We start from the raw sequence: 22,572 nt of genomic DNA on the forward strand, positions 1-22,572 counted from the left end.
GCACAGAGGCCGCAGCTACTGGTGGACAGAACCAGGTCCTAGCTCTCCTGGCTGAGGGCCTGGGGACCCTGGGGCAGCTGGCTGCAGGGCCTGGGGTGTTCCAGGGCTGGGGCTTACTGGCTGGTGGGCAGGTAAGCTCCCAGCACTGATGACACAGAGGGAGTACTCCAAAATAGTACCTGCCGTTTGGTAGAATCAGCTCCCTGTTTTGACAGCTATGTTGCTAGAGGGAGTCCCCTTTGCTTCCTGCCTCTCTGGGAGGCTCTCGGAGACCAGCAAGAGGGTCTCACCCAGGCTCCTTCCCAGGGACTGTCTGCCCTGGGACCCAGACCATGTGCCATTCAGCACGTACCCTCGAGGAGCAGAGTCTCTATTTCCTACAGCCCTCTGGCTCCCCAAAGCCACATCTACAAAGCCAGGCATCCTGGGGGCTGGCCTTCCCGATGCAGGACCCACAGGCTGGGAAGCCTGACATGGGACTCAGACCCCTCACTCCTTGGGCGGAGCTTCTGCAGTTGTAAATACCCTCCTGTTTGTGGGTTATCCGCCCGGATGTGTGGGTCCTGACGATACCCTGTCTCTGCCCCTCTCACTCGCCTCATGTGGCCCCTTTGTGATATCTTTAGTTGTGGAAGATCTTTTCCAATAGTCTTCTCTATGATCAATGGTATTTGGAGAGAGAAAAAGAGAAATGGAATCTTGGATGGTGTACATATCAGAGGGGTACAGGGAATGGCATCACCGACTCGATGGACAAGTTTCAGCAAGCTTTGGGAGCTGGTGATGGACAGGGAAGCCTCGTGTGCTGCAGTCCATGGGGTCACAAAGAGTCAGACACGATTGAGTAACTGAACTGAACTGATGGAGAATTTGGGGTCAGTTCTCCGAACACTTCCCATGGAACAGTACTATGCTAGATCTTAGGGTAGAGAGATATGAGTAAACAGTTACCTGGAATATTCTATGTAATTATGGGAAAATTCATGGCATGTCTGTCAAAAATATTTAGGCTCCTTTGGCTTAAATTTTGGTACAAAAGATGAATAGTGATAAGGTAGAGTGTGCTCAGATGATAAAAAAGTTTTGACTGAACCCAAGGAGCTGAGTGCTATTTTATAGAAGCATTAATAATTGAGCATTTTGGAGAATGGAAGTGAGATATTTTTGTTTAAATTGCATGGTATTGTTAAGGTTGTTTGAAATCATTTCTTGAAAACTAGTTACTCATTTAAATGTGTACTAAAGTGTCATTGAGTTGTCTTCTATGAATCTTTTCATAATTCCAACACTGACTGGACCAAAGTTTACTTTTGCATTATCTCTGAGGATGTACTTGCGCACTAACTTGCTTAGTCGTGTCTGACTCCTTGTGACCCCAGGGACTGTAGCCCACCAGGCTCCTCTGTCCATGGGATTCTCCAGGCAAGAAGACTGGAGTGGGTTGCCATTTCGTAGAATCAGCTCCCCATTTTGGCAACTATGTTTCAGGGGAGCTTCCTGACCCAGGGATTGTACTGCATCTCTTACGTCTCCTGCATTGCAGGTGGATTTTTTGCCACTTACGCTGCCTGGGAAGCCTTATTTTTCCATTATCTATGAGGAAAGGATTTAATTTTCTAAATGAACAAACAGCATGACTGAGAAGGAATGTTTTCACTTCAAACGGGATTTAATTTTTAAAAGAGTTGTTTATATGCCCATAGTATATGTACTTATGAATAGGGTTTCATTAATGCCAAGTTAACTGAAGATTACTGTAAATTATATATTCTATCATCCAGGTTCATCTTAATTTTTTAAAATACCACCATTCATCAAAAGATTAATCTGATTAGTGGGGGGGTTATTTTTACAATGTCTTTTAAGATAAGACTATTATGGCATTTAGGTCCAGTTTGGAGCTAGGGGTCTAAAGAAAATTTCTCATTCTTTCATGGGAAAGCTTTTCCTAAAGAGAATGAGTGCATTTTACCTCAATATTTTCCTACATCCCTCCCATCTGTGAGATTGCTCGACTGTTTTTGACAGTCGTGGTCATCCACACTGGGCTCAGGGCTCAAAGCAATCAATATCACATCCTGAAATTAAAGCCCTTTACACTTCCCTGATAGCTCAGTTGGTAAAGAATCTGCCTGCATTGCAGGAGACCCCAGTCAATTCCTGGATTGGGAAGATCCGCTGGAGAAAGGATAGGCTACCCACTCCAGTATTCTTGGGCTTCCCTTGTGGTTCAGCTGGTAAAGAATCCTCCTGCAATGCGGGAGGCCTGGGTTCGATCCCTGGATTGGGAAGATCCCATGAAGTTGGAAAAGGCTACCCACTCCAGTATTCTTGCCTGGAGAATTTCATGGACGGTATAGTCCATGGGGTCGCAAAGAGTCAGACATGACTGAGCGACTTAAAAAAAAAGTCAAAAAGGTATTATTCCACACTAAAATTTCAAGAACCAAACATACTAGTATTGTATATGAAATTAGCATCTTCCAATGATCCAATGACAATATTTACACTTTTTCTAAAATGTGAGCATCTTGAGGACAGGAGTTATATTGAGCTCATCTTTATTAACCCCAGCCACTTGGAATAACACAGATGTTTAAAGAGCAACTATCTGGACTGAATTCGTGGAAGGATTAGAATGTTTGATGAACTCAGAGTAGCTTTCACCGACCAATGCATAGAATCAAAAACAACTCTCTAGTGAACTCCCAACTGAATACCAGAGGAATTATGGTATTATTTTTGTTGTTTTCTATGTAAAAACCACCAGACTAGATATAGAATCTTGGAAAATATTTAGATGAGGTTTCTTTTTCTTGATTAGTGTGTGAATTTCCAAAAATCTTTCCCAAGATAAGAAATCCACTTTATAATTTTATCTCATTGGTCAACACTTTAGTAATTGGAAAGATGCTAAGAAATGCCACTCAGTACAAAATTATGGTTCTCAGTGGTTGTTGTAAAAGTGACATTAACTGGAAATAATAATGACTGTTAATCTGTGAATAAATGGTAGCAGTAAGCGTACCAGACAAAATGCACCCTCTGAGGTTTGGGTTCATGGCAGTTAGACCTGATCCCAGTCATTCTCCAAAGAAATGTGCAGAGCTCCTGAACTGTAAAATATTTGACATACTATAGGAAGCTCAACCATTAATGGAAAGACATTGGACACCTACCCTATTCTCTACCATTACAGGCTTACAAATGTTAGCTGATCGGTCGTATCCAACTCTTTGCAACCCCATAGAACCCGCCAGTCTCCTCTGCCCATGGGATTCTCCAGGCAAGAATACTGGAGTGGGTTGCCATTCCCTTCTCCAGGGGATCTTCATGACCCTGGGATCGAACCTAGATCTCCTGCATTGCAGGCAGATTCTTTACCATCAGAGCCACCAGGGAATCACAGGCTTATCAGAGGAATTCATAAATAGTATTGAGATGAGAAGCCTAATAAAAAATTGTTGTGGTGTCTCAATGGTAAAGAATCTACCTGCCAACACAGGAGATGCAGGTTCTGCTTGTTTGTTCTGCATTCTTCTCACTTTTACCCTCTAGGAAGCCTTTCTATTCTGACTTATGCTTTGGAGGACCCTCTGATGAATAGTTATGGTGACATCCTCTTTCTTTTATAATTTTATTTTGGGATTTTGATCATTTTAAGTGGAGTAGGAATTGTTCATCTTCCTATGTTTGCTGTGAAGGATGCACATAACTTTGAGGCATGGATACTGTCAGGACATGAATTGTAGCCTGCCTGGCACCAAGCCACATGGTGCTGTAATGCACACAGGCTCTCAGGACTGGCTTCCTGGAGCTGCATGTGTGGTGTCTCAAGGATGCAGAGGAGGAAGATGGGGATCACCATGTTTAAACACCCCAAACACAAGCCCTAGTGCTCACCACCAGTCCCAGGATTCAATTAAAACTATTAGTAAAGCTTCAAGTCATAGAAACTTAATATAAAAGCAGAACTGAGCAAACTCTTTGGGCAAATGGAAGAACTAGCTTTCTTCCTCCAATGACCTGCCAAGGATTTAATGTTATCTTGCAACAGAATTAGACTATGTGTCTGGGTTTCAGAATGGAGGCTTTGTTTCCTTCTCATTTTTTTCGCCCTGTGCATCAGAATGGGAGAAAATAATAGCAAATGAAGCAACAGACAAACAATTAATCTCAAAAATATACAAGCAACTTCTGCAGCTGAATTCCCGAAAAATAAACGACCCAATCAAAAAATGGGCCAAAGAACTAAACAGACATTTCTCCAAAGAAGACATACAGATGGCTAACAAACACATGAAAAGATGCTCAACATCACTCATTATTAGAGAAATGCAAATCAAAACCACAATGAGGTATCATTTCACACCAGTCAGAATGGCTGCTATCCAAAAGTCTACAAGCAATAAATGCTGGAGAGGGTGTGCAGAAAAGGGAACCCTCTTACACTGTTGGTGGGAATGCAAACTAGTACAGCCACTATGGAGAACAGTGTGGAGATTCCTTAAAAAACTAGGAATAGAACTGCCATATGACCCAGCAATCCCACTGCTAGGCATATACACCGAGGAAACCAGAATTGAAAGAGACGCGTGTACCCCAATGTTCATCGCAGCACTGTTTACAATAGCCAGGACATGGAAGCAACCTAGATGTCCATCAGCAGATGAATGGATAAGGAAGCTGTGGTACATATACACAATGGAATATTACTCAGCCATTAAAAAAAATACATTTGAATCGGTTCTACTGAGATGGATGAAACTGGAGCCCATTATACAGAGTGAAGTAAGCCAGAAAGAAAAACAACAATACAGTATACTAATGCATATATACGGAATTTGAAAGATGGTAACGATAACCCTATATGCGAGACAGAATAAGAGACACAGATGCATGGAACAATTTTATGGACTCTGAGGGAGAAGGTGAGGGTGGGACGTTCTGGGAGAATGGCATTGAGACATGTGTATTGTCATATGTGAAACAGAGCACCATTCCATGTTCGATGCATGTGACAAGGGCTCAGGGCCGGGGCAATGGGATGATCCAGAAGGATGGGATGGGGAGGGAGGTGGGTGGGGGGTCCGGGAAGGGGAACACATGTAAACCCATGGCTGATTCATGTCAATGTATGGCAAAAACTATTACAATATTGTAAAGTAATTAGCCCCCAACTAAAATAAATAAATTTATAAAAAAAAAAAAAAAAAAAAAATAAATAGCTTTAAAGATTATCCTTGCTAATTCCCCATATCCTGTTCGCTTCTAGCCTTTTAGAGTGCCTGATCAGAACTCATAGTGGTCCCTTGGTGTATGAAGCTGAGGCATACTGGAGTCATTAAAAAGAATTACTGACCTTGATTCTAATAAGATGTTCAGAAATCGCTCAAGGTACAGTGTATTTGTGTGTCATACAAGATGCATGGTTTCAGAAAAGATACGCGTCAGATGCCCCCTCCTCCCTCAGCCCTGCCCCCACACAGGTGGAAGAAGAGGTTTCTGTGATTTACGTAAACTGGATGTAAGTATATTCTGCTGAGATGAGCTTGAAATGTTACACTGATCTTTCTCCTAATGAGTTTTAAGGGGGTAACGGAGCTGTACAGCATTTTTACATGCTGATGGAAGTTCCCTGAAATGGGAAGATTGCAAATGCTCCAGTTCTTAGGGTGCTTTGACCCTTCCTGTTTACATTGGAAAAACCCTGATGCTGGGAAAGATTAAGGGCAAGAGGAGAAAGGGGTGGCAGAGGATGAGACAGTTGGATGGCATTGCTGACTCAATGGACATGAATTTGAGCCAACTCAAGGAGATAGTGAAGGACAGGGAAGCCTGGGATGCTGCCGTCCATGGGGTCACAAACAATCAGACAGGACTGAGCGACTGAACCACAGCACCAACCCTTCCCCACCTGAAGAGAGGGGGAGAGAGCCTCTACTCCATTACTGACTACTTTTCACAGAAGGTGGAGCCGCTGATGTGATTGGCAAACTTGGTGCATTCCACGGGCCACCTTTTCCTAGGGGGCCAGGTCAAGTCTCAGCAGCGGAGTCTGCTTTCAGCACATAGATTTAGGAGAAAGGAAAGCCTCACTGAGCTTTACAAACCTCAGTTTAGCACTCCAGCAATGCATACTGTAGAGCACCCACAGTCTGTGGACAGGGGCTGTTTCTTGTGTATTTGCCCATAAGAAACAAGTGCTGGGCTTCCCTGGTGACTCAGTGACAAAGAATCCGCCTGCTAACGCAGGAGACTTGGATTCGATCCCTGGTCCAGGAAGATCCCACGTGCCTTGAAGCAACTAAGCCCAGGCTTCACAACTATTGAAACCCATGCACGCTAGAGCCCGTGGTCCGCAACAGAAGCCCATGCGCTGCAGCTAGAGCGTGGCCCCTGCTCGCTGTAACTAGAGAGAAACCCATGCAGCAACGAAGGCCCAGCACAGCAATAAACAAATCAACAATAAAAATTTTTTAAAACGAGAAGAGACCAGTGCTGTGTCCTAGCATTGACCATCTTGAGTAGAGGTAGAGGAGAACGAACAACGGATGGCTTTCAAGGTGGTGGCAGCTCCAGCCCAGGGCAGCCCTGTAGCCTTTGACTTCCGGTCCTGCTTCCAGTCTCCTGTTTTCTCTCCACTCTGCATCACGTGGCCAATCCCATTTCCCTTTCTGCTGTGATTTCCCAGGGAGTCCGTGTCTGTCGTCTGTGATGGGTAACACATCCCCTGGGTGAGCCGTGGCTGATGGCACGGAGCAGTTAAGGGGTTAAAGCCTGAATAACAGCTCTTGGATTCCACGTAGAAGATGTCAGTGCAATTCAGGCTTTGGTTTGTATTACAGGGGGCAGGCCATCGGAGGGGTGGGTGAGTGAAAGCTGCTCACCCCCTCTGCCTCCTGGTTCCTTCTCTGTTGATTAAGGCATTAAATAAGGGGGTAACGAATTCCAAAGAACTGATTTCTTCACAGACTGAATGGATCTATTGGTAACTGTCATAGGTTACTAGTACATGTGTCTTTTTTACAGATGGGAACAACCTGGAGTCAGCAAGCTCACTTTTCAGAAGATTTTATTTTGGGGTATAGGTGATTTATAAAGTTACGTTGGTTTCACGTGTACAGCAAATTATCCAGTTACACATACATATGTATCCATTCTTTTTCAGATTATTTTCCCATATAGGTTAAAATAGAACATTGAGTAGAGTTTCCTGTGCTCTACAATAAGTCCCTGTTGATTATCTATTTTATATACAATAGTGTGTATATATACATCTGAAATGTCTATAAACAGAGAACTTGATAAAAAAGATGTGGTACATATATATACACGATGGAATATTACTCAGCCATGAAAAGGAACAGATGGCAGATGGCTTTGTTTTATCTAGACAAGAATACTAGAGTGGGTAGCCATTCCCTTCTCCACAGGATCTTCCTGACTCAGGGATTGAACCTGGGTCTCCCACATTGCAGGTGGGTTCTTTACCATCTGAGGCACCAGGGAAGCCCAAACTGGTGTTCACATCTCTGTCTCTGCTATGACAATGCTGTATGACCTTGGAAAACTTCTTCACCTTTCTGAATCTCTATTTCGTCCTCTGCAAATTGGGTGTAATAACCAGCTCACAGTGTTTATTTTGAAGACTAAATAAGAAAATAGATGTTAAAGGCCCACTGTCAGTTGGTCATATAACAATTTTGTTACTAATGATTGTTTATGATGATTATTATTCATGTGTTCATTGTCATTAATGTTATTAGTGCTTTACTATATAAAGTTTACCTAAATCTGTAATAGTCTTGCTTATTTTTTCTCCTCCAGGAAAATATTAGAAGCTTCATTCTTGTGTATTTTGTTTGTCATTGTATCCTGAATATCCAACCTAGAGTAGGGCTAATTATTTGTAGAACAAGCTTGTGCAACTGCTGTTATTCTATGATTCTGCCTCCTGTCATTGCTGTTCTAGACTATGAGGCCAGCACTATTTATATATGCAGCCGAGAACCTAGCATGGTGTTTGGAAGAATGTATAAACACAACATCTATTATTAAATAAATGAATAAAGAAACTAAAGCTGCATCTGTCCCAATTATCCTTCTAAATAGAAACTTTCTTGATGACAGAGACTATGGCTTATCTTTGTATCCATGGAACCTAATAGGTGTCCAGTAAACATTTGCTGAATTTATTCTGTGAAAATTGAGAAGAAGGATTTGTGACTACGTTACAGAATTACAATGAGCTGAGTTCATTTCTGCTTGTCCTTCTATTTTCTGTCTGACTTGGTATATTTCTAGGCTCTATTGTGGAAACTGGCATGAGAATCCATCAACAGGAAGACAAGAGGGATTAACTCAATAAGTACTGAGTTATTGTTCCCAGTAAAACCAAACCACAACGCTTCCTCATTCCTACTCAGACCCCGTGACTGCCTCCTGACATGGGGAGAAGCAAACCGCAATCTCCTCCCGCTTCCTCACCCATCCTGAATTTATTTATGCAGGTGAAAATGAGTATTGAGAACAGGCCAGGAGTGATACTGACCAGGGTGCTTGAGCAATAGAAATTGACAAGAGGCCAGACTAGGCAGGTCTTTATTGGGGTCTGCTGTGCAGTGGGGAGCAAGAACAAGTAACAGGATAGGATCCCTTGCTCACTTGCTCCCCAAGTGGGGGGCGAGCTGTTCCTTATAAGGGGTGAGGGTAGGGGTGGGTTCAGGAGTCGGGCTGGAGGGTGGCTTAGGTGGTCTGCCCACCCCGTAGGTGGTGCTGAGTGCAGGGGGCATATGCAGTACCCTGCTTTTGCTCTCTACACCCTGCTTTTGTTCCTGACTCCTCAGAAGTGGCAGTTGGGTTCTTTGTGGGGCCGTTTTGTATCTTTTTGTCCACAATTTGCCCCAACTGCACATGCATGCAGCTAGTTTTAGTTCCTTATTTTCAGGAGGGGAAAATAACTCATTTGAGAGTAATAGGCAGTTCAGGTGCCTGGAAGGAAGGATTGGCTTTCATCAGGAGTGGTGGTGCTATAATGGGCTGATTATGTAAACACAGGAGTCTTGGGCTCTTTTCAACACCAGCTCCCATAGGTACCCATGCTCCTGCAAAGCCTGCTCTCTGATTCATGGTATTTGCTGTGCGGTGTGGATAGGAAGGGAGAACTCTGGCTTGGAAGGGAGTTGACTGCCTCCTTCAGCATCCAGGACAATTCCTTAATGGCTTTACTCACAAAATGTTCTAACACAGCTGAGCAACTAAACAATGAACAACAGCTAAAGTGTTTACATGGGTGGAATATCATCCAGCTGTTACTTAAGATTAGTGCACAAAATTTATGTTGTATCCTAATAAATGTGTATGTACATAGAATTATTTGGCCATTTGGGATATATTAATATATGTACAGTGCATGTAATACACTCACTTGTATTCTTGTTGTTGCTGGGTCGCTAAGTTGCGTCCAGCTCTTTTGTGACCCCATGGACTTTGTGACCCCACCAGGCTCCTCTGTCCATGAGATTCTTCAGGCAAGAATACTGGAGTGGGTGCCATTTCCTCCTTCAGGGGATATTCCTGACCCAGGGATGAAACCTGGATCTCCTGCATTGGCAGGCTGGTTCTTGACTGCTGAGCCACCAGGGAAGCCCACATATCTGTATACACGCACACATATACATACATGATTTCTTTTTCCACAAGGGAAACGTAAAGGGAAGAAATAAAAAGGTCTGTTCAGTGAGCAAATCCCACAGCAGTGTTACTGTTGATGAAACGGCGTTTGGGTTTCGAGGCCTAGAGGCTAGATTATATTTATGGTTATGAGGAAATTATTTCTGAGGAAGGTAAACCCCTACTAAATTACTAATCAGTCTCTGAATGGTGATTCTGAAGGTAGAAGATGAGTCAAATATAATTTATTTTAACAAGATCAAATTGTATTGACATCTCAGTAATGGTCTCTGACCTCATTAGTTAGTTATCACAGGAAAGACTACAGTAAACTGTCAATCACTAAAGCTCAGTCAGAGCCACCTTTTAAAATGTGGAATCCTTGTGCTAAAACCACCATGATGTCCACTAATTAGAAAGAAGCGAATACCTCTCTTTTTAAAATTATATAATTAAATTTATTTTTGGACTCATACATTAAAACCAAAGATAAAGAAAATTACTATTACTAGAAATAAATTTTTTCAATCTTTTAAAATGTGTGTAGCTCTAGAACTTTCCCAGACTCCTCTACTTTCTAAAAAGCACAGAGTGAAAGACAATGAGGATGCATTTTCTCAAGAAAGATATTTTCTAGAAATGCTGAGAAAACAGCATTGTATTTTCCCAATAAAGAGCCTTCTGCCGTTCAAACCTCAGGTTAATGTTAAACTCATCAAATGTCTACAAGGAAAGAAACCACAGTTACACTGGGTTATGATGCAAGAAAATAAAATGGATTTTAGTCTATTTCTTCATTGTTCTTTGATGGGGAAAAAAAAAAATTCAGAGAGGATTATATTCTACCCATGTTTTCCAAATGAGGAAGCTGAAGCCAGATGGCAGTTACTTGCCCGAGGTTATCCTGTGACACTGCTTCTCAGTCATCTGGGCCCGCAGCATCGTACTACCGTGGAGTTTCTTAGGAATGCAAATCCCAGTTTCCACTCCAGACCACCTGAGTCAGAAGCTCTGAAGATGGAACTCAGCAGTCTGTGTCTTAAGCCCCACAGATTGAGTCTGAAACAGCAAAAATTTCTCCTTGCTGGAAGTCATATTTTCCAAAGTTCCTAGCGACAAAACCAAGAACAGAGCCAAATAGGAAAGTGAAACTTATTTCTGATCACTACTTACACAGTCTCAGAAAATTTCCATTATTTGTATTACATTACAGTGGCCGGGAACCAGAGATCAAATTTCCAACATTCATTGGATCATAGAAAAAAGCAAGGGGATTCCAAAAAGACATCTGCTTCGTTGACTATGCTGAAGTCTTTGACTGTGGGGATCACAACAAACTGTGGAAAATTCTTCAACAGATGGAAGTACCAGACCACCTTACCTGTCTCCTGAGAAACCTGTATGCAGGTCAAGAAGCAACAGTTAGAATTGGACATGGAACAACGGACTGGTTCAAAATTGGGAAAAGATTATGTCAAGGCTGTATATTGTCACCCTGCTTATTTAACCACTATGAAGAGAATATCTGCGACATGCTGGGCTGGATGAAGCACAAGCTGGAATGAAGATTGCCAGGAGAAATATCAATAACCTCAGGTATGCAGATGATATCACCCTAATGGCAGAAAACGAAGAGGAACTAAAGAGACTCTTGATGAGGGTGAAAGAGGAGAGTGAAAAAGCTGGCTTAAAACTCAACATTCAAAAAGCTAAGAGCCGACTCATTGAAAAAGACTCTGATGCTGGGAAAGACTAAGGACAGGAGAAGGTGGCGACAGAGGATGAGACGGTTGGATGGCATCACTGACTCAGCGGACTTGAGTTTGAGCAAACTTTGGGAGATAGTAAAGGACAGGGAAGCCTGGGGTGCTGCAGTTCATGAGGTCGCAAATAGTCGGACACAACTTAGCAACTGAATAACAACAATATCACTTCCTGGTAAATAGATGGGGAAACAATGGAAATAGTGACAGACTTTATTTTCTTGGGTTCCAAAATCACTGCAAATGGTGACTGCAGCCATGAAATTAAAAGATGCTTGCTCCTTGGCAGAAAAGCTATGACAAACCTAGGCAGCCTATTAAAAAGCAGAGACATCACTTTGCCGACAAAGGTCCATAGTCAAAGTTATGGTTTTTCCAGTAGTCATGTATGGATGTGAGAAAGAAAGCTGGGCACCCAAGAGTTGATGCTTTTGAACTGTGGTGTTTGAGAAGACTCTTGAGAGTCCCTTGGACTGCAAAGAGATCAAACCAGTCAATTCTAAAGGAAATCAATCCTGAATATTCATTGGAAGGACTGATGCTGAAGCTGAAACTCCAATATTTTGGCCACCTGATGTGAAGAACTGACTCATTGGAAAAGACCCGGATGCTGGGAAAGATTGAAGGCAGGAGGAGAAAGGGACAACAGAGGATGAGATGGTTGGATGGCATCACCAACTCAATGGACATGAGTTTGAGTAAGCTCCGGGAGTTGGTGATGGCCAGGCGAGTCTGGCGTGCTGCAGTCCATGGGGTTGCAAAGAGTCAGACACGACTGAACGACTGAACTGAACTGAACAACAGCAGTGGCCTTTGGGGGAAGCTGAGCTCTCCATACTGATAACAACAGAATTGTAGGCAAAAGCAAAATGAGTCCATTTAGCAAACTCTTTTTAGATCTGAGAGATGCACCTTTATTATAGTGATTTTTAACTAGAGAACTCAGTATTCTGGAGTATTTCTTAAATGATTTAGGTAGGCTCCTTTGGAGATCTGAGATGTTTACTCCCAGAATAATTCATGAATCACTGATTTTATACCCAGGCATGATCTTTGGAAGGCTGCCAGTGAAACCTTTGTCTTCCTTTGGGCCTCTCTTGGAGCTCACAGATGGGGCCCAGGCAGGTGCTCAGAATGAGTGGAAGACAGACAGCAAAGCTGTTGATAACCAGGGACACAGGCCCTACCGCAGAGCAGGCAGCTCTTTCTCACCTCTGGCCAGTTGGCGCTGCCTTGGAATAAAGACCCAGCAGTTGTCTCATCTTTCAGGCTTTCACAGAAACCAGAAATCTGACTTTTTGAGGGAAAGGTCCTAGTTTTTAAACATTAGCAATAAGCCCGTATGTTTAAATGCCATGGAAGCCAAATACAATGGGTGCATGAGCCTTCAGTTCTTGCCCTCTGTCATGGAACACATAATGCCTTGTGAGTGCATGATGGCCAGGCATGCCTGGGGAGCGAGTCTGCCTGGGATTGTCAACCTTGAGAGCAGGGCCTCAGTTTACTCGAACTTGCCAGAAGAAATGCCCCAGCCCTGGAGAGCATGGAGATGTAATGGTGTAAGTTTTAGGTAGGTCAGGCATTACCTCTCTCTGTGAGTGAGTGAAAGTCACTCAGTTGTGTCCAGCTCTTTGCAACCCCATGGACTATACAGTCCATGGGATTCTCCAGGCCAGAATACTGGAGTGGGTAGCCTTTCCCTTCTCCAGGGGATCTTCCCAACCCAGGGATCAAACCCAGGTCTCCCGCATTGCAGGCAGGTTCTTTACCAGCTGAGCCACCAGGGAAGCCCCAGGGAACCTTTCTCTGTGACCCTCACTATTTGGGAGTTTCCTCTTTTCCTGACTTTTCATATTGGTCTTTGACTGATGGGATGCTCTCTCTAACACCATTTCTAATGTCTTTGTCACAAACCCTTAGAGGAGTTGGAGCTAACAGGCACTTTAAGGGTATGTATTCTGGCCTCACCTCTAAGTGAGGACACAGGTGAGGGGAGATCCAGTGATGACCGGGGTCAACAACTAGTTATGGGGCAGCAGTTGGTGTGGAAACTGGGACCCACCTCTAATTCCTGGCTCTTTTATCTGCCCATGAAACACCATCTGCGCTGAAGGAATTGTTGAACCTTTGCCAACACAGGAAGCCTACGGCCCTGATTCTGAACACCTCCAAGTCATTTAGCGTCAATTTCTGAGGCACAAAGTGAAAAACAACAACAGCAATCCAGTAACCCTCTCCTGACTGAGGTGAGGAAATAACTAAGAATATAATGCTAGCTCTCCAAAAAGGAAATTCAGTATTTCAATTGCCATCAATTTCCAGGCTATTATCTTCTATGCCATAATTTTGTTCCCTAAAATGCACAAAAATGTTGTCTTGGTAGATGCTGAAATTTAGCTATCGCAGCAGTGCAATCAGTACTGATGATGTGGGAATATTTTGGATAGTGTGTGTTTCCTTATGGACTCATTTATAGAGTTAAGAGCCATGGGTCTCACGTACTGCATTTTCTAATAGCTATGTTGTTATTTTTATTTTAAAAATTAGCCTTTGAATCATAAAATCTTATTTCTCAAAGGAGTATAAATTATCACCCACTTCAATGTTTTCTAAAATTTTAGCTGGAGAACCTGTTCTTCAAATAAATGTCATGCGGTTGCCCTGTATATAAACAGAGCTAATGCAACAGAGAGGGTTCTGGAGTCCCTCCAGCAATATTTTTTTCCTGAGTGCTGGTTTTCAGTGTCTGCTTGCTGCATAAACTCCAGAATCTCAATAGCTTACACCAGCAAGCATCTGTGCTCATAAGATTCTGCGATTGTGACCTGGATGGCTCTCCTTTCGACTGTCACCCAGGGGCGGGGGGGGGCGGGGGGAGGTGGTGGTGGAGCGCAGGCTCCCAAATGGGATCACGCTCAGTTCCCCCCTTGCCTGTGTCTCCTGTGGATCGGATTTAAAGGGACATGAAACTCCAGGGAGAAACTGTACTCGTGGTACATTATGAAGTGTAGGAGAGCAGACTCTGTCCCCAGGGAGCACTGCAAGCCTCTTAGCACATTGTGTCTGCTAACATCTCATCCGCCCAAACAATTCACACGTATTCAAGCCCAGACTCAGAAATGCAGAGAATACCCTACTGACCATGCGAGCAAAGGTTTATGTATAGGGCTCTCTTCCAGAGGAGTGAAAAATTCAGGCTACACGTTCAGTCAACCACGTACTCCTACTCCACAGAGACCTCTGAGTCAGCTCTATGTAGCTCATTAAACAACATCTAAAACCATGCTTGGAATCTGGTCATCTCATTTTACAAATGGGAGACAATGAGGTTTCTAGAGATTGGTGGCTCCTCAGGGCCATCCTGAGAGACAGGTCTAGAGGCTTGGTGAGCTGACTCAGTTCAGGGACGGCCCCACCATACGGTAGTAGATCTACCCCCGAAGAATGGCCTGAGTTCCTTGCATCAAGCGGCAACATTGCAAATATAATTCTGAAGATACTAAGCTGTCTGTATTCAGCTGGTGAGTTTAGAAGTCTGTTAATTAATTATTTTTAATCTTTTGGCCTCACCCATGGCATGTGGGATCTTAGCTCCCTGGTCAGTGATTGAACCCAAGCGCCCTGCATTGCAAGTACAGAGTCTCAATCCCTAGAAGCCCCTAGAAGTCTAATACAGAGACAGGAAGATGGCCTGCGCACCGTGCAAGTCATGGAGCCAAGTTCCTCCAAGGTCTGGCATTCAGTGATTGTGCAAACTTGCATATTGTTCACTTTTAAGCATCTTCCTTACAGTTGTCAGATAGGAAAATAATGCTGTCCTCAGAAGGTTGCTGTGGGAATTAAGTGCCTGACACAGAGTAACCATGAGCTCTTTTTCACCAGTTTATCCCCTGTAAAGCGGAGCTATGCCTTCCTTTTCTTTTGTGCGGTGGGGAAGCTGCTACTCTGTTGCCAGGAGCGATCCCCCTCACTGAGGACATAAATATTACAGACAGAAGACTGACTAATCAGTTCATGCAGCAAAGAGCAGAAAGGTCTGTCTTTTTTGCCCAATCCTCCAGGTTTTTCTAATACACACTTTCCTAAGATATAAGCAGAATCAAAATGACTGCTTTGAAGCCAAAATCCAAGATACCATACGTATTTAGTAATCATTGTAATGGACAGCAAACTCCAAAGGCTTAAAAAATTTATTCTTCAGCGAAATGTTTAAAGACCATTCGGTCAGCAGGGGGCTTATTTGAGATGTAACTGGTGTGTTTTCTCCATTTTTTTCTTGATGGCCAGATGGCATAATAAGGAGCTCTGTGACATATTTGCATTACTTGAAGGTTTTATCACTTGGCCTTACTCTTTTATCTGGAAGCTAGTCCTTGCACTGCCATGAAAATGTATCTATCTATCATTAGTCTGTCAAAATGTCTATACATGCTGGATTGCTTTTTGAGAAGCAAAGGCCTAATTCTAGAAAAGAAGATCTATTCTTACAAACTTTGCCCATAGCATCTGTTCACAAAATTTTGATAAATGTAATTGTGTTCATAAAGTATATTCATACTAGTGAAATATAGTGCCTTAAATTATCTGGTGATTAAAATATTTTGTGAAAATCACTCTATTGACTGAAATAGAAGTCATGATAGGAGTTCCTATAAACACATTTCCTCAAATACAAATGTATGTCTCAATATTTTGCAAACAGTCATGTACCTGGCTGTTTTTAGCATCTGCTACTCCTGAGTTTTGTAGTTCAAATATAGTTCTTCTTCCACCTGGGAATTTCCAGAGATCCCTTTCTTTTCATTCATTTCAATAATAAAACTTCACAGAATGTTGTGCAGAAGGTTATCCAGACAGTTGTTGAGTTGAATATAGGTAATACTTATAACTATAAAGACACTCTCTTCCATTGCTTGTGTTATATTGAAAGTGGGGGTTTATTAAGAAATTTGAGTTAGTTTTCTCAGTTCTGGCACTTTCTCCCCCACCATACTCACATTCACTCTTTTTTTCCGTTCATTTATTTTATGTCTTTTCTTAGCGCCACAGGACCCACTTATATTCCCCCTGGTATTCCATGATTATGAATAACACAGGGGCTTCTGCCTTCTAAGCTGATGTTTTACGTTAAAATTTTATTGAAGTTTAACCTACTATAGAAAGTTGTACAGTTCTTAGGTGTATAGTTTAATGAATATTCACAAAGTGAACACAGACAACCATTGCACAGATCAGGAATAGAAAAGCAAGAATAGTCCAAAAGCCACCTTCATGCTATTTTCTGGTTACTAACTCCTATAGGTAACATGCTTGACCAAAACCCTCTTTGATTATCCATTCTATTCATTTTTCCCTTTTTAAATTGAATATTAGTTTCAAGTGTACAACATACTGACTGAATATTTTTATATAACATATTTCATTTAAAGTTATTATAAATTATTGGCTATATTCCTTAGGCTGTACAATATATCCCTATAGCTTGTTTATTTTATACATAATAGTTTATGTCTCTCAACCTCCCTAACTTACCCCTCTCTGCTTTCCTCTCCGCACTGATAACACCAGTTTGTTCTCTATATCTGAATCTATTCCTACTTTGTTATAGTCATCATTTGTTTTATTTTTCAAATTCCGCATATAAGTGATAACGTACAGTATTTATTATTGTCTATCTGACTTCATTCACCAACCATAATACCCTCCATGTTTCCCATGTTGTTGCAAATCACAAAATTTCTTTCTGTGGCTGAGTAGTATTCCACTGTATATATGCCACATTTTTATCCATTCATCTGTTGATGAACACCTAGGCTGCTTCCATATCTGGACTATTGTAAATAATGCTGCTTTGGGCCCTGGCAAGTATGTATCTCTTTTCTAATTTTTCTTTTTTCTCTGAAGGCATATATATATATATATATATATATATACACATACACCCAGGAGAGGAATTGCTGGACCATATGGTAGTTCTGTTTTTAGTCATTTGAGTAATCTCCATAATGTTTTCCATAGTTGTTGTACCAATTTGCATTCCTACCAACAGTGTAAAGAGTTTCCTTTTCTCTGCATCTTTACCAACATTTGTTATTTGAGGTATGTTTGGTGATAGCATTCTGACAGGTGTGAGGTGCTATCTCGTTGTTTCAATGTGTTTTTCTCTGATGATTCATGATTTTGAACATCTCTTCATGTGTATGTTGGCCATCTGTATGTCTTCTTTGGAAAAATGTCTATTCAGGTCTTTTGCCCATTGATAACTGGGTTCTTTGTTCTTTTGATATTGAATTTAATGAGTTGTTTATATATTTTGGCTTTCAACCCTTAAACAATCATATCATTTGCAAATATTTTCTCCAGTTCAGTCTTTTTGTTTCATTGATGGTTTCCTTCTCTGTGCAAAAGCTTTTAGATTTAATTAGATCCCATTTGTGAGCTTTTGCTTTAGTTTCCTTTGCCTGGGAAGGTACTAATATATATATATGTATATATATACATACATATAAATATATATAGATGCAAAAATTCTCAACAAAATATTAGCAAATTGAATTCAATGATATATAAAGAAGAACGTATGTCATGACTAAGTGGGATTTATTCCAGGGTTGTAAGGATGTTTCAGTATCTATAAACCACTCAATGTGATACACCACATTAACAAAATGGAGGATAAAAATCACATGGCTATTTCAACAGATGCAGAAAAACTTTGGACAAAATTCAACATCCATTTATGATTAAAAATTCTCATCAAAATTGATATAGAGAGAATATATCTCAGCACAATAAAGTCCACTTATCACAAAACCATAGCTAACATCATACTCAATGGCGAAAAGCAGAAAACTTTTCCTCTAAAATCAGGAACAAGACAAAGTACCCACTCTAGCAACTTCTATTTAATGTAGAATTGAAAGTCTTAGCCACAGCAATCAGACAAGAAAAATAAACAGAAGGAAGGGAAGAAATAAAACTCACTACTTGCAGATGGCAGGATACTTTATTTATAAAACCCTTAAGTCTCTAGTGAAAAACTATTAGAACTAATAAATTAATTCATCAAATTTGCAGGATGTAAGACTATTATACAGAAATCTGTTGCTTTTCTATATACTAATAATGGACTATCATAAAGAGAAAGCAAGAAAACTACTCTATTTAAAATCAAAACAAAAAGAATAAAATACCTGGGAATAAACTTAACCAGTTTATTAATAAACTTTAAGTTAATAAATGTAATAAACAAAATAATTTAAAAGTTAACTTGACTTTTAACTTAAGTTAAAAAACTTAAATAACTTAAAAGTTAATAAACTGAAACCAAGGAGGTGAAAGATCTATACTCTGAAAACTATAAAACACTGATGAAGAAAATTGAAGATGATACAAAGAAAATGGAATGATATCCTGTATTTCTGGTTTGGAAGAATTAATATTGTTATAATGTCAAACAATCTGTAGATTTAACGCAATTTAAAATAATCCTTAAAAAATAAATGGTTTGGTGGTTTAGTCACTAAATTGTGTCCGAGTCTTGTGACCCCATTGACTGTAGCCTGCCAGGCTCCTCTGTCCATGGGATTCTCCAGGCAAGAACACTGGAGTGGGTTGTCATGCCCTCCTCCAAGGGATTTTCCCAACCCAAGAATCAAACCCAGGTCTCCTGCCTTGCAGGCAGATTCTTTACCAACTGAGCTATAAGGGAAGCCCCTAAATAAATAAATAAATAAATAAATAAATAACTCTTGATAAAACTTTGTGTGAGTCCGTTAGCTTTGTTTTCCTTCTTTAAGATTGTCTTGCTATTTGGGGGTTTGTTTGTTTATTTTTGCATTTCCGTGTATGAATTTGGGATCATATGTTGCAAAACTGCAGGAAAAAGAGGAAGAAACCTGGTAGGATTTTGACTGGGATTGTCCTACGTCTACAGCTCAATCTAGAGAGAGGTGATATCTTTAAAATACTGAAATCCGAATTGAAATTTGATTGTATTGAGAATGCATCCCTCCTACCATCTCATTGGTGAGAGATGAGAGCGGCAGGTCTTTGTCTTCGGAAGTAGGTTCCAGTTTCTTAGTAGGCTCCAGTCTTTGTCGATTGTTGTTCAGCAGTTAGTTGTGATTCTGGCACCTCCTCTCACACAGTGTGAGAGGAGGGGAGCTCAGATCCTCCTTTTTCTACCATCTTGTTCTTGCTCCCAACAACCCCTCCTCCCCTACACACACACACACACACTCCGCCCTGTGAAAAAGGCCAGGTTTTGAAATCAGTCTGACCTGGGTTCAAATTCCAGCTCCCCCAGTGTGATCTGGGGCAGGTTATTCACCCACTCTGAGCATCAGTCTCATCTTCTCTTTTCCCTTGGTGCTTAGTCTAGTTTCATTTACTTACAGGGGCCTATGTGTGGAGGCCTTGCCCTTGGCACTTCAGACCAAAGTTTCTAGTGCAAAATGGCTGTGCCAACACCAGCTACTATTTTAGCAATTATTATGAGCAGTTAGAGATCTTGACTCCAGATTCTTGAATTTAGATACTCTTTCCTGAACTCAGGAAGATAGCTTAAGCCTAAAGTCCTAAAATGTAGAGATAGTCCAGCCCCTCAAAACTGTTGTTTCAGACAAAATTTGAATTGACCATGTATAACATTCCCATTGTAACTCCACAACATAACCATTAGGCAACCGTGTAAGCGTCTGATTGTGAAATCCACATGTTAGTGTGAGGGTCTTAGGTAATCAAAACCATAAGGACTTGAGAGCTGAGCTCAACTGTAGGGAGCTACTTTAATCATCAGGAAAGGGCTTTCTTCTTTCCTCCTTCCTTCCTTCCTTTCTTTCTTTTCAAGGTTAGACTGAGTACAGTCTCACTGGCAAATAACCATGCTGGGCAGGCAATGTAAAAAGAGTGCATACTTCTGTTTGAAGTAAGCTATAGGAAGTGAGAGAGGCAATTAAATACAAATCCTGGCATCCAGCTTGTTTCAACACTTTTCGTATTTTGCATAGAAGCTGCTACATGTTGAGAATTTATGAAATGTGAAGGCTTAGCAGCCCTTTTATGCATAACATTTCTTTAGCTGAGGTTCAGGTTACCATCTGACCGTTCCCTCTGACAAAAATCTGCCTCTGTAACCAAACCATTCATGATTGCATAGAAGTGACGGCTGGTCATCTACCCCATCTCATCATATCAGAAACTATTGCTCAGGCCTTCCAGCTGGCTTTCAGGATTTGTTTACCTATTGGTCCTTGTGTTAAAAATTGTTGAGCTTTCCCCTGAAAAAAGAATTTGCCATTTTTTACCCTAGAATCACACATCTTTCCAAATGAATGAGATCTGAAAATGCATACTTTCCAGAAAGATCCTGAACACATGGTTTCAGCATCTTATTTTATGATCTCACAACCTATTGATCATTATATGTTATTTGTAACCAAAATATATATTAATGGAATCATTATATATTATTTGTGATGAAGGATATTTCTTACTCCTTCTGAACATATGTTTATATCTCCCCTACAGTTGTTCACCTACTCTTTCCCTTCTACAGGAGAAGGGAAAGAGTTGGTGAACAATTGGATTACCATCAACTCACTGGTTAGAACTAATTACCTGGACCTGCCTACTGCAAAGAGGGGCGGGAAAGTGTAATGTGTACAGGAAAAGGGGAGACGGGAGCCATCAGTGAGCCAGTATCTGCTACTGTTCCTCCACTTACGCTGAGAAGTTGGGCAGAAATAAGCCAGTGAGAGACACGACCTTTTCTGCTACTATACTCTTAGGTGGAGGGACCAATATGTGAAAGTCACTCAGTTGTGTCTGACTCTTTGCGACCCCATGGACTATATCCCACCAGATTGTATCCATGGGATTCTCCAGGCAAGAATACTGGAGTGGGTAGCCTGTTCCCTTCTTCAGGGGATCTTCCCAACCCAGGGATCGAACCCAGATCTCCTGCATCGCAGGGGATTCTTTACCGTCTGAGACACCAGGGAAGCCCAGAGGGACCAACAGAAGACTCTGAGACATGGAAGTGGGGAAAGAACAGAAGTAGGTATGAGCTCAGCTCACAGAAGAAAAAGCTGTTATCAGTCAGCTTCACAGCCATCATGCTAGGAGAACATTCTGAGACTGGCCTTGCTTGTCTGACCCCTTTGGACATAGGAAGGAAGGGAATATCATTGGGTTAGCTCCCAGGTGGCTTCTGGAGACCAGAGGATCATCCACACTGGGCCAGAGGTAGGGTATCAGGAGGAGGGGTGACTGGCGTTTTTTCTATTTTCTCACCTTTGCCCACAAACTCACTAAGTAAGCTTCTTGTTGATGCACATGTTTGGTATGAAAGAAAGCTGAATTTGGTTGAAACGAACAGATTGGCTGGGAAATGCCAAAGTTGTACATGATTAGAATTAGCTCACAAAAGTCAGTCTTGGCCTTAGTCCTATTTGGGTTTCCCAAGAATACTAAAAGGCATAAATCTTTTACCCTTTACTTACAACTCCCCAGTATTAATGGGGATGTCAAGATGAGCTTGACAGAGTCTGTCCCTCAATGAGCCCAATGGATAAGATGGAGCTTAGCACACTCAGCAGGGTCACTAGTGTAAACAGAGGGACAAGTCCAAGACGCTGAGGTGGAGAGGAAGAGTGGATGGCTGAGTTAGCGGGTGGAGGTAGAATCAAGGGAACACCCCTCGTGACAAGGAAAGGCTGAGCCCCAGCATTGAAGGGTAAGCAGGATTTTTGAGTCTGGAAGCCTGAGCACTGGGCCAGGCGACCCTGAGAGGCGATTCTCTCCAGGCTCACAACCAGTAACTCATTAGTTTTTATCTTAACAGATGTGATGAAGCTTGTAACTGATTAGATTTTTTTATTTGTGTTGGAAGTGCACATCCAAATTTGGGGTCCTAACAAGCAATTCTATATGTCTTTATGACATGTATCTTTATCTTTGATTTGATCTTTTTTATCCACAACTTTTTTTCTCTTTGCCTGTTTTTATAATCCTATTGTATATTTCTTTGTCTTTTTAAAATTGGGGTATAATTGCTTCATAATGTTGTGCTAATTTGTTCTGCACGGTAAAGTGAATCAGCTATGGGTATACATGTATGCCCCCCTTGAGC

This window comes from Giraffa tippelskirchi, chromosome 8, assembly GCF_054371585.1.
Source record: "Giraffa tippelskirchi isolate mGirTip1 chromosome 8, T2T-mGirTip1v1.2.pri, whole genome shotgun sequence".
In the NCBI taxonomy this organism is placed as follows: domain Eukaryota; kingdom Metazoa; phylum Chordata; class Mammalia; order Artiodactyla; family Giraffidae; genus Giraffa; species Giraffa tippelskirchi.